The 14052-nt window shown below is 43.4% G+C and overlaps 1 pseudogene; it reads right to left on the reverse strand.

Annotated features, from left to right (window-relative positions):
* Window positions 1-12169: 12169 nt before the first annotated feature.
* Window positions 12170-12976, reverse strand: LOC150015070 (dnaJ homolog subfamily B member 6 pseudogene; annotated as a pseudogene).
* Between the last annotated feature and the right edge of the window lie 1076 nt (window positions 12977-14052).

A 14052-nucleotide genomic window follows, 5' to 3' on the forward strand; every position in this document is an offset into this window, starting at 1 on the left:
TTCTGGAATATACAAAAATGTGTTCACCAACTGCACTGTAATTTTAGATTTGCCATTTATGTTTTCATTTCATTATAATCTACCATTTTGTCTATGTCCCATTTTTATAAATAAAGTTTTATTGGAAAACAGCTGTACCCATTTATTTACATATTGTTTATAGTATTCTGTATGTCACAAAGGCAGAGTTGAGTAATTACAACAGAAACCTCTGACCAACAAAGTAAAATATTTACAGAAACAATATGCCAACCCCTGCTTTACATTTTACCTTTGAAATGCAATATCTTTTTTAAAAGATCCTGTTTATTTATATAGAGGGAAGAGAAGGGTGAGAGAAGTGATGGAAAAAAACATCCACGTGAGACAGAAACATCAATGGGTTGCGTCTCCCATGCCCCCAACTATGAAGCAAACCTGCAACCCAGGCATACGCCCTGACTAGGAATCAAACTGGACACTGTTCACTTTGCAGTGCAACACCCAACCAACTCAACAAACTAAGCCATGCTATTCAGGGCATTTTTTAAAATATTTTATGGAATACTTTTTGTATAGTATAATATTCTCTGTAAATTATCCCTACAGAGGGACCGGTTCCAAAACAGAAAATTAAAGTAGCTGCTTTCAGATATTATAAAATTCCTCCGTGAATCTATAAAACTAAAACAGTGTTAAAAGAAAATAATTTGGATTTCTTTTGTAATTTTTTTATGTCACATATCAAGTAATAGGTGAAGTATGAAAACAAAAATCAAATCAAAGTTTGAAACAGTCATGGAGGCATCTTTAGCTTTTTACCAAGAGATTTTTTCCTCAATTAGTTTACCCAGGATTTATGTGAGACAGTATCCAAATCTTTACTAGGCTCTGATTAGGAGTCACAGAGTAGCACTGTTCTGCCCTAACGTGATGAAATCCAAGCTGGAAATAATTGAAGTTTTGATTCTCATGATGAATGTAGAAATTGATAAACTTCTGTTTCCCTAGGGTCCAAAGTCTATTCTTCTTCTGACACAGGTGAATAACATTCCCCTTTTACCTACTTTTCCAGGTATAATTCCCTCACATTTCAGTTTAGGGAACATATTGACTATATATATTACCATTTTCCAGATTCTAACGCTATATTTTTTAATTCAAGTTAAAAATGAAAAAAAAAAAATCTCAACTTCGCTAACCATTAAAGAGATGCAGATGAAAACCACAAAGAGATGTCACCTCACACCCCAAAAAATAATATTATCAATAAATCAGCAAACAACAAGTGCTAGTGAGCATATGAAGGAAAGGGAACCCAAATGCACTGTTGGTGGGAATTTAGACTGGTGCAGCCACTTATAAAACAATAAGGATCTCTTTAAAAAAAAAAAAAGTGGAACTGCCTTTTGATCCAGTGACCCAGGGATTCCCTGCTGGGAATGTACCCTAAGAATCCGAAAATCCCAATCCAAAAGAATTTATGCACCCCTATGTTCATAGCAGCAGTATTTACAATAGCCAAGTGCTGGAAACAGCCTAAATGTCCATCAGCACATGAGTGGGTATAGAAGGTGTGGTACATTTACACAATTGAATATGGCACAGCAGAAGAAAGAAGGAACTCCTACTGTTTGTGGCAGCATGGGTGGAACTGGATAATATTTACTAAGTGAAATAAGCCAGTTAGTGAAAGACAAATACCATATGATCTCACTTGTAAGAGGAATCTAATGAACAAAATAAAAACACAGGCATTGAAACATAAAACAGACTGACAGCTGTAAGAAGGGAGGGGAAGGCAGTGGCTAACTGAAAGAAGGTAAAGGTGTTAGTCAAAGAACATACATGAAGGACCTCTGGACATGAACAACAGCATGAGGATTGGCTATGGAAGTGGGAGGTGGGCTGGGTAGGTGGGCACAAAGGCGAAAATTGGAACAACTGTAATAGCATAAATAATAAAATATTTAAACCACACCAAAAAATAAAAATAAAATAAAGTAAAAAGGAAATTAGTTAATGGACACAAATATAAATGTGTAACAAGTAAAGAAGATGATATGGATAGCTGCTACAATCCTTTTTCTATAAATGGCTATGAAGTTGTAGTTGATATTTTTAACTCTTTTATTCCATAGCCATTTCATTTTCTCTCAAGTCAGCATTTTATGTTATTGTAATTCTTCAACTGAAGATTTGGAATCATCCATGACTTTTTCCCCATTGATTTATCATTAAATTTTATCATTTGACATGGAAGAAATAAACATCGCAAAGTAAAAAATGTGTTTATACTTATAAAGAGAATATTGGAGTAAGCAGAAGGATAATACATTTTTAGATTATCGTAGTCCCAGAAGTCAGCATATTTTTTAATTTTATTTTTATTCATTTATTTTTAGTTAAATTTTCTGGGGCAATATTAGCAAATAAAAATATAGGTACGCTTCAAGTGTACATTCGATGATACATCATCTGTATATTGTATTTTAAATTGTTATTTTTTAATTTCAGTTGACATATAATATTATTTTATATTAGTCTCAGGTGCACATCACAGTGATTAGACAACTATATAATTTACAAAGTAATCTTCCTGAAAATTCAAGTATCCACCTAGCACCATACATAGATATTATAATATTATTGACTACATTCCATTGCTGTACTTTACATTCCTGTGGTTATTTTGGAACTCTCAATTTACACTTCTTAAGCCCTCCCCCTTTTTCACCCAACCTCTTTTCTGTGTTCCATTCAAAAAATTCTTGAGAGAGAGGAAAAGTGGGGGGAGGAGAGGGAAACAGAGAGAAAGTAGCTGCCACTTTTTTGAAGGATAAAACCACAACAAAGGGACTCACATAACCCACACAAAGAACATTCCTGCAGCACCTAGCTCAAGTGATCAGGCAGACTGTACCATTGAGCCACACAGGACACCTACTACATAAGGTCACCCTATGAAGCTAGAAAGATGTAGCAGAAACAAACACAGAGAGGTAGCCCAAATGGGAGTAAAAGAAAGATGCCCTAAATTAAAGTACTCTAGGTAAATCTTTAGGAAAAAAGACTTAAGTAAAATGGAGACAAACAATCTATAGAGTTCAAAACAGTGATTATAATAATGCCCAAGGAACTTAAGGGAAGAATAGATAAAATCAGTGAGAACTTAAACAAAGAGATAGTAAGCATGAAAAAGGACATGGAAACCATAAAAAAATAACCAATCAGAAATGAACAATACAATATCTGAAGTGAAGAATATACTAGAAGGAATAAAGACTAAGTTAGATGAAGCAGAGGACCGAGCCAAATATTTGGAAGACAAGGTAGCAGAGAACACCCAATCAGAGCAGCAGAAAGAAAAAAAAAAACTTTAAAAAAGTGAGGATAGACTTCCGGCCAAGAAGGAGGCTTAGACTGACACACTCTGTCTCCCTCAACAACTAAGAAAGAATACAACTACCTCAAAACCAAACATAACTAGAAATTCCAGAAAATAAAACTACATGGAAGCCCAATGTATGAAGTTATAAACCAGCAGTGCTCGTCTGGACGGGTAGGAGGGGTGACTGGAGCAAAAGAGTTGGGTGGTGCTGTCTGTGCTAGCAGAAGGGATAGCTGTGGGTCTGTGAGGAACACCACGGGAGCAATCCTGGCTGCAGTCGAGACCCGTCAGCTCGCGATTCCAATGCGGAAGAAGCAAACCTCTATTGCCTCGGACGGAGAGGCCCAGAGGGTGTAGAGATGGAGGAAGAGACTCCTGGTAGCAGAGTAACAGCAGGAATCCATCTTGGACCCCTGCCCCCACACAAAGCGCCACAGACCAGTGAAATAGGTCGCTGGTTGCCGGTCATCGGGTAGTGACGATTGCATGTGGCTCTGCTCACTACAGCCCTCCCAGAAAGCAAAGGTAAACAGAAAAATGTCAGGATGAAGCAGACCAGTGATGCAGCTCACCAGGCAGCAGATGAGGGACCTAGCTGATGAGCAAATAGGAAAACTTTCTGAGGCTCATTTCAGAGCTATAGTCATAAGGCAGCTTACAGAATTAACAAAAGATTTGGAACAAGATGGAGAAGGAAAGAAAGCTAGTCATACTGAAATGAACGAAAAATATATGAGACAAGTGGTGAGGAAATGAAAACCAGAGATCAAATCAACAAATCAGAACATAGGGAAGGAACAAACAGTCAACCAGTGCAGAAAGAGGAAATGAAAAGTGAGAAACACGAGGAGAGTCTCAGAAACCTCTGGCACAGCTATAAGCAAATGAACATTCGAATTAGAGGATTACCAGAGGACGAAGAAGAAGAACTAGAAATTGAAAAATTATGTGGAAAAATAATGAAGCAGAACTTCCTGAACTTGGGGAAGGAAATAGACTTACAGGTCCAGGAAGCACAGAGAGTTCCAGAAAAACTGGACCCAGGGAGAAACACTCCAAGACACATTATAATCAAATTGTCAAAAATTAAAGATAAAGAGAGAATCTTAAAAGCAGCAAGAGAGAAGTAAAGAATTATGTACAAAGGGGTCCCAATTAGACTGTCAGCTGATTTCTCAAAGGAGACCCTGCAGGCAAGAAGGGACTGGCAAGAAATATTCAAAGGAATGAAAATCAAAAACCTACACCCATGAATACTCTATCCAGTGAAGCTGTCATTCAGAATAGAAGGGCAGAGAAAGTGCTTCCAGGACAAAATAAAACTGAAGGAGTTCATTAGATTCAAACCACTATTATATGATATGTTAAAGGGACTGGTTTAGAAGAAGGGGGATCAAAATTATGAACATTAAAATGAAAACAGGATCGCAACAACCAACAACAGACGATAGGGGATCAAAACAAAGGCAAACTAAGTAGGTAACAAGAGTGGGAAAAAGAATTATAGGTATGGGGAAGATATTGGGGGAAGGTCAGCAGGGAGGGGGAAGGGTGAAAGGGAGGGAGATGGTACAGGAATTAGGAAGCATAGTAGGAGGGAATGGAGTGCAAAGGAAGAGGTTGAGAATAACTATATACACAACCAATGGACATGGACTAAAAGAGGAGGACAACTGGAGAGAGGGATGTCACTGGGTGGAGGCGAGCAGAGGGAAAAGAAATTGGGACAACTGTAACAGTATAATCAATAAAACACATTTAAAAAAATAGTGAGGATAGTTAAGGGACCTTTGGAACAACAAGAAGTATAAAAATATCTGCATCAAAAGGGTTCCAGAAAGAGAAGAGAATAAGAAATCAGAAAACTATTTAAATAAAAAATGACTGAAAATGTCCCTAACCTAGTGAAGGGAAATGACATACCAGTCCAGGGAGTGCATAGAGACCCAAATTCGATGAACCTACAGGGGCCCACACCCAGACACATCATAATTAAAATGGTAAAGGTTAAAGTAGCAAGAGAAAGACAGTTACCTAGAAGGTTGCTTGCATAAGACTTTTCATCTGATTTCTCAAAAGAAACATTTTAGGCCAGAAAAAATTGGCTTGAAACATTCAAAGTGATGAATAGCATGGACATACAACCAAGGCTACTCTATCCAGCAAGATTATCACTTAAAATTGAAGGGGAGATAAAAAGCTCTTCAACAAGAAAAATCTAAAGATGTTAATTATGACAAAACCTATATTACAAGGAATGTTACAAGGGCTTTTTTAGAAAAAGTAAGAAAAAAAAAGAGGAATACAATTTTAAAGAATAAAATGGCAATAAATATACACCTATCAAAAATCACCTTAAAGATAAATAGCTTCAATACTCCAATCAAAGCACATGGAGTAGCTCAAGAGAAGAAAATAACACCCATCTATATGTAATGTACAAGAGATCCACCTCAGAATGAAAGACACACACAGACTAAAAGTTAAAAAATTGGAAAAAGATATTTAATGAAACTAGAAATGAAAAAAACAACTGAGGTAGCAATACCTATATCAGACAAAATAGATTTTCAAACAAAGGCTCTGATGTAAGATGAAGAAGGACACTACATAATGATAAAGGGAGCAATCCAACAAGTGGACATAACCCTTTTAGTCATGTATGTACCCAATATAGGAACACCTAAATAAATAAAGCAAATCTTGATGAATGTAAGGGGAGAGATTGAGAGTAATATAGTCATAGTAGGAGATTTAACACCCCATTGACACCAATGAATATATATATATATTTTTAGGCAGACAATCCACAAAGAAATTGCAACCTTAAATAACATGCTAGATCAGAGGGATTTAATTGATTTCTTCAGAATATTTCATTCAAAGCAGAAGAATATACATTCATTTCAAGTGTATATGAATTATTTTTTTAGGATAGACCACATGTTAGGATAAGCCTCAATAAACTTAAGAAGACTGAAATCATATCAAACATCTTCTCTGACCATAATGATATGAAACAATATATCAATCACACACACACACACAACCTGAAAAACAAACAAAGATATGAAGGCTAAATAGCATGATACTAAACACTGAAGAGTTTAACAATGAGATCAAGGAAGAAATCAAAACATGTTTTGAAAGAAATGAAAATGCAACCCAATATCCATGAAACAAACAAAAAAATAATAATAAGGATTTTTAAGAGGGAATTTTATAGCAGTACAAGCCTACTTCAAGAAACAAGAAAAACCTAAATAAATAACCTAAATTGACATGTAAAGGAACTAGAAAGAGAACAACAAACAAAACCCAGAGTTAGCATTAGAAAAAAATAATAAAAGTCAGAGCAGAAATAAACAAAGTAGAGTCTAAAAAATAAAACAATACAAAAGATCAATAAATTTAAGAGATAGTTCACTGGAAAGATAAAAAAGATTGACAAACGTTTAACCAGACTCATTAAGAAAAAAAAAATAGGACTTCCGGCCAAGATGGAGGCGTAAACAGACATGATGCATCTTCCTCCACAACTAAGAAGGAATAAAACTACCTCAAAACTAGAAATAACCAGAAGTTCCAGAAAATCAAAATACACGGAAGTCTAGCGAACAAAGATATAAAGAAGAAATACTCATCCAGACAGGTAGGAGGGGCAGAGCCAGGGTGGAGAAGACGTGGTGTGGCGGTGGCAGCTGTGGCAGCAACAGCGGCAGGCCAGCAGAAAGCACAGTCACATGCTTTAAAAAGGAGGGACACCTGGAGAGCGATCCCAGCTCCTCAACAGACCTCACAACTCAAAGTCCCAGCACCTGGGAAAATCAAGCCTCATTGATTCTGACTGTGCAGAGCAGTGGGGATTGGGGTGGAGGCGGAAACTTCAGGTCTAGCAGAGTCCACTTGTTTAAAGGGCCCCCACAGTCCTAGAATGTCCGCAGACCCACCTGCTCTGGAAATGATGGCCAGGACAGCAGCTAGAGGGGCGCCAGTCCAGTGCGGAAGAGGGAGAGGTGATTGGAAAAGGAGCAAGTGCTGGACTGGTGGCATTGTTCCCTCTCGGACCTTCCCCCACATACAACGCCACAACGTGGTTAAACAGGTCACCCTGTACAGACGAATCCCTAAGGCTCCGCCCTTACAACGTAACAAGAGCGACAGCTCTACCTGGGATGCATAGGCAAACAAACACAGAAGCCTGTCAGAATAAGAAGACAGAGAAGTATGGCCCAAAAGGGGGAATGGATCAAGGTTCCAGTGGGAAAACTAAGCGATGAGGAGATAGCCAACCTAAGAGACACAGAATTCAAACACTATTGATAAAGATGCTCACAGGCTTGACATATATGCTTGAGTATGGCAAACGCGTAAGAGAAGAAGTGAAGGCTATGCTAAGTGAAACAAAGGAAAATCCACACAAAACCAATGGTGAAGGGAAAGAAACCAGGGTTCAAATCAATGATTTGGAACATAAGGAAGAAAAAAACCATCAATCAGTACAGAAGGGGGAAGCGAGAATTGAGAAAAAATGAGGAAAACTCCCCAAATTTTGCAAAGGAGATGAATATACAGGTCTAGGAAGCATGGAACGTCCCGGGTGAGCTGGACCCAGAGGGGACCATACAAGGATGCATCATGATTGAGATGCCAAAGGTGAAAGATAAAGACAGAGTTCTGCGGGCAGGAAGAGAGAGGCAGAGAGTTTCCTGCCGGGGAGTGCCTATAGGACTATCAGCTGATTTCTCAGAGAACAGTTTGCAGGCAGGAAGGGACTGGCAAGCAGTATTCAATGTGATGAAAAGCAACCTACAACCAAGATTACTCTATCCAGCAAAGCTATCATTTGGTATGAAGGGGCAGATGAAGTGCTTCTCAGACAAGATGAAGCTAAAGAAGTTCATTATCACCAAGCCACTATTATATGAAATGTCAAAGCGACTTACTTAAGAAAAAGAAGATCAAAACTATGAACACTAAAATGACAACAAACTCACAAGTGTCAACAATTGAATCTAAAGAATAAAAACAGAATCCAACTAAGCAAACCAGAATAGAAACAGAATCATAGGTATGGGGATCAATTGGAGGGTTATCAGCTGGGAGGGAGGAGGGGGAGAAATGGGGAAATGGTGCAGGAACTAAGAAGCTTAGTCGGTTGGTACAAAATATACAGGGGGGAGTTAAGAATAATACAGGAAAGGGTGAAGCCAAAGAACTTATATGCATGACCCATGGACATGAACTAAGGGGGGTGGGATTGCTGGAGGGAAGAGGGTTACTGGGCAGAGGGGAGCAAAGGGGAAAAAAAACTGGGACTACTGTAACAACATAATCAATAAAGTATACTTAAAGAAAAATAGACAGGATCCAAATAAATACAATCAGAAGTGAAAGAGAAGTAACAACTCACACCACAGAACTAAAAATGATTGTGAGAAAATATAGGCTAACAAATTTGACAATCTGGATGAAATAGAGAAATTCCAAGAAACATACAATCTTCCAAAACTTCATCAACAAGAATGAGAAAATCTGACTAGATCAAATACAACTAATGAAATTGAAGTAGTAATAAAAAACTCCAAACAAAAAGTTTTCCTTACCAAAAGTCTTCAAAGGTGAATTTCACCAACCAAGCATTCAAAGAACTAATAGTTATCCTTCTCAAGTTATTCAAAAAAAAAAAAAAAACCAAAAAACAATCCAGGAGGAGAGACAATTCTCAAGCTCATTTTATGAGGCCATCATTGTGCTAATTATAAAATCAGATAGGGACACTACAAAGAAAGAGAATTATAAGTTAATATCCCTGATGAACATAGAGGTTAAAATCTTCAACAAAATATTAGCAAACCGAATCCAGCAATACATTAGAGAGATTATACACCGTGACCAAGTGGGATTTATTCTGGGCTCTGGTTAGCCAGGCTGGGGAGCCCAGAGTGAGGTTGAAGCCCCTCAATCCTTAGCCAACTTTACAGCTGAGATAACTCTGAAATTCTGTACTACCTCATGTGGCTGCAAGGCCAACACATTTTGTGCCTCTGTCCTTCCTACCACTCTGGATGTGGCTTCTTCTGTAATCCTTGGTTATAAGACTTCTGTACTGCTAGTCTTCATTTGGTTATTCAGATTGTTTGTTCCATAATGTCATTGTATTCACATTTAGTCCTGGGAGGAGGTGAATGTTCCTTCCACCAATGCCGCTGCCATCTTGCATCCCCCAGGATCTGTGTGTCTTCTGTGGTGAGCTGTCTGTCCAGATCTTATGCCCATTTTTTAATGGGGTTGTTTGCTTTCCTACTGTTGAAGATTAAAAGTTTCCTTTTCCATATTTGGATACCAGTTCCTTATCAGATCTGTGTCTTGAAAACACTTTATCTGAGTCTGTGTCTTATGTTAAAATCAGTCTGAATACTGACATCCACAAATATGTCCTCCTCTCCCCTCTTTCCTGCTCCCCCTACCATCAGGGTTTTCTTTCTCTTCCACTAGGGGGGCCCTGACGCGTTCCCACCTAAATGACCTATATTCTCTGCTCTGGGTAAGGGGTCCTGTTTCTGGGCAGGCAATTGCTATTTCACTGACTGTAACTCACCTGATAGACTCTGACCAAGTGGACTCACCTGACCTGATACTGAAGGACATGAGGACTCCCTCCCTTTCCCACGCTGAGCAGAGCCCCACCCACCAGATCTGGATGTGCTGGATATGAGGGCTGAGGACTGACACGGGGCTGGGGCAGAGGTCCCTGCTGGAGAACCTCCGTGCTTCAAGTTCTGCGGCCTGCCAAAGCCTGGAGCCTGATGCTCTGACGTTCTGTCGCCTTCTGTGAGGCCCCTTGAAAGGTTCCTTCTCACACAGGGTAATGGGTCCTGCTGTGGTAACTGGGATCTTCACATGGATAGAGCACATTCACAATGGTCCTTATGAAAGGCAGAGCCTCCCTACATCTGCTTTCCTGACAGAGAGGAAGGGGGTCTGTGCTTGGAGGGAGAGGGAGCAGGCCCGAATGTGCAGGATGGAACTCTCTTGTGTCCTGGATGGCTGGGCCAGGCTGCTGGGCTCAACTGAGTTATGGAGTAGGGTGGGCTAATGTGGGCTAGGGGTACAAGGGTAGGAGGTGTTACATGAAGCAGGGCATGGGCAGGATGGATGGGACCTTCCTGCTGGGTGTGTCACTCCCAGATACTTTCATCTCTTTCACTCCCAGCCCCTCCTCCTCCTCTCTCCCTGAGGTATTGGCCCCAGGTCTTGACAACCCTGCTTTCCCTAACAAGGCTCAAGTGCCCAAGGTGACCTGAGATGTAGAAAACTGTGCCCCAAAACATAAAATTGTGTTTATATTAGACCAAGAATCTCCACTTCTAGGGACGTTTCCTAAATAAAGATATATGAACACACATGTTTCCCTCTGCATGATGATGGGAGTGAAAACTTGGAAATGGCTCATGTTCCCCAGTAGGGGCTTTGGGAATTTTTATTGGTGGGGGGGACAGAAAATACCGAGGAGGAAGAGGATGTCAAAAATTTAGACCTCATCTCCCAAAAAAGATAAGAGATTTGCTAGTCCCACCCCGAAGTGACCATCATGTGTGGTTTAGTGGGTGTCTTTCAGATTCTGCCTCTTTTATTCTGTTTGTTGGTCTCTGTCACAAGAAGAATAATTTTCACATATGTATGTCTGCCTGTGGAAATTACATGTATGTGGTCTAACAGGTGGGACCCGGGATGCACACAGTTGTTCCACACATATTACACAGAGGACACCTGCGGTCTCCATGTATCAGTACGTAGAGACTCCTGCGCCCACTTTAGCAGCTGTCCAGCGTCCTTCCTCCATGTGGACCAGGATTAGGGGATCCCATTCCTTCTCCATGGACACTAGTGTTTTCCCCAATTCCCAGCAATTACATCAGTGCTCCGATGGTTAATTTTGAAAACACATCTTTGGACAATTGTGCAAGAATTTCTGTGAGGTAAACTAGGGTGACCACTGCCAGGAAAAGGTGAGCAGCTGCAGGCCTTAGACGGGACTGGCACATTGTCGTCCCAGAGGAAGGGCCTTTCCCCCTTCACTCCAGGGGATCTGCTGGGCCTCTAATTCCTCACTTTGTCCCCAGGACTAGACTGCCTGTCTGATGATGACAGTGCTCTGTCCTCAGTGTTTGCAGTGTGTGTTCCCCCACTGGGGAGGTCGGGCATCTCTGATATGCAGAGACGTGGGCACCACCTGCCAATGGAAGTGTCTGTTTGCTATAGGTTCCTTTAGATAACACAGACTTCCAAGAGTTTGCTGCACCGCAGAAAGGCTAAACATTATCTGCCTAGGCTTTGAGGGATGCTTCCCAGCTTGTGGTTTGTCTTCCCCAATGTCTGCATCTTCCTCATTACTGTTTTGTGCGCAGGAGGAGACAGCCGCTGCCTGACTGGCTTCTGACCCTGCAGTCACACTTTGGACAGTGGTCTATACCCTGAGATTGTACCAAAGGGCTTCTTTTTTACATCTGATCTCTAATCCACCTGGGATTTTCCTTTCAAAAAACAAAAATGTGTAAGCAAAAGGAAAAAAAAAAAAGGCAACCCATGTAACATCTCTGATAATGGATCAGAGACACTGAGCACATCAGGGGTTGCCAGGGGCAGGAGGGGTGAGTAAGAACTTCTGGTGCGGGGTTTCCTTTCAGGGAGACGGAACATCCTGCAGCTACACAGTGGTGATGTCTGCACAGGGGTGATACAATTTACATTATAAACAATACCTTTTAGGAAGTATTTAAATTTAATAATGGGAGTAGAAGAGCCAGTTAAATGAAATGGCCCTGGACCATTACCCAGGAACCAGGGAAAGTTTGAAAAAGGATTCTTCCAGAATGTAACATCTCCGTTACATGCGTTCGCCGAGTTACTTGTTATCCAAGCGTAGCTGCTGCTCCTTCCCATTTATCGTCAAGGACTTGAGCTGGCCGTCTTCCTAAACCTCCACCCTTTCCTGGCCATTCTCCACAATTCTCTTTGTAGTGATTTTTCTGCCGTTAACAATCTTGATGGAAGTTGACACAGACTTGAAGTTGCCCATCCCACTACCACCACACGTGGTGGAAGCGAATGAAGTGAGGCCCCCGTGACCGAGTGGCCCCCCCAAAAAAATTCAGCTATCAAAAGAAGAAAACCCTCCTCCGAATGATGGAAATCCACTGAAGGCGGAGAAGAACGAGCCTGCGCCGCGGCTCCTCCCACGCGAGCCCCGCCGAGGCCCAAAGAACTCGTCGAAGGGGCCTTCAAAGAAGTCGAACAGAAATGGATCCCGTCCACCAAAGAATACCCAGAACATGAAGGCAAACTCGCTGAACGAGTCGTCGAAGTGAGTGCCACCTCCACCTCCATTCAATCCCTCTTTTTTCCGTATTTGTCATAGATGACCCGCTTTTTAGCATCTGACAGCACCTGGTAGGCCTCGGCCACCTGCTTGAACTTCCTCTCCGCCTCCTCTTTGTTGTCGGGGTTCTTATCCGGGTGCCACTTCAGGGCCAGTTTCCGGTACGCCTTCTTAATGTCCTCAGTGGAGGCATGTCTCTGCACACCTAGCATTTCATAGTAACCCACCACGGTGACAGGCTGCGGGGACGCGTCTGAAGTCGCGGAGCCGGCGGTGGGAAGGCTTGGCCGACGGCGCGGCCGACAGGGCCGCAGATGGCGTATCAGATAGCGCCGTCTGATCGCCTCCTGCGTGGTGGGGTCAGTGGCGGGAAGGTCCGGCGGACGGCGCGGTCTCCTCGACTCCTGCGCGGTGAGGCCGGCGGCGGGAATGTCCGGCGGACGCACCACGGTGACAGGCTGCGGGGACTCGTCTGAAGTCGCGGAGCCGGCGGAGGGAAGGTCCGGCCGACGGCGCGGTCTCCTCGGCTCCTGCGCGGCGGGGCCGGTGGTAGGAAGGTCCGGCGGACCCACCACGGTGACAGGCTGCGGGGACTCATCTGAAGTTGCGGAGCTGGCGGCGGGAAGGTCCGGCGGACGGCGCAGTCTCCTCGGCTCCTGCGCGGCGGGGCCGGTGGTGGGAAGGTCCGGCGGACCCACTACGGTGACAGGCTGCGGGGACGTGTCCGAAGTCGCGGAGCCGGCGGTGGGAAGGCCCGGCAGACGGCGCGGCCGACAGGGCCGCGGATGGCGTATCAGATGGCGCAGTCTGCTCGGCTCCTGCGTGGCGGGGCCAGTGGCGGGAATGTCCGGCGGACACACCACGGTGACAGGCTGCGGGGACTCGTCTGAAGTCGCGGAGCCGGCGGAGGGAAGGTCCGGCCGACGGCGCGGTCTCCTCGGCTCCTGCGCGGCGGGGCCGGTGGTAGGAAGGTCCGGCGGACCCACCATGGTGACAGGCTGCGGGGACTCGTCTGAAGTCGCGGAGCTGGCGGCGGGAAGGTCCGGCGGACGGCGCAGTCTCCTCGGCTCCTGCGTGGCGGGACCGGTAGCGGGAAGGTCCAGCAGACGCACCACGGTGACAGGCTGCGGGGACTCGTCTGAAGTCGCAGAGCTGGCGGCGGGAAGGTCCGGCGGATGGCGCGGTCTCCTCGGCTCCTGCGCGGCCGGACCGGTGGCGGGAAGGTCCGGTGGACCCACCACGGTGACAGGCTGTGGGGACGCGTCCGAAGTCGCGGAGCCGGCGGTGGGAGGGCCCGGCG

The sequence above is a fragment of the Furipterus horrens genome, unplaced genomic scaffold, assembly GCF_987537825.1.
Source record: "Furipterus horrens unplaced genomic scaffold, mFurHor1.1.pri manual_scaffold_3, whole genome shotgun sequence".
Taxonomy (NCBI): domain Eukaryota; kingdom Metazoa; phylum Chordata; class Mammalia; order Chiroptera; family Furipteridae; genus Furipterus; species Furipterus horrens.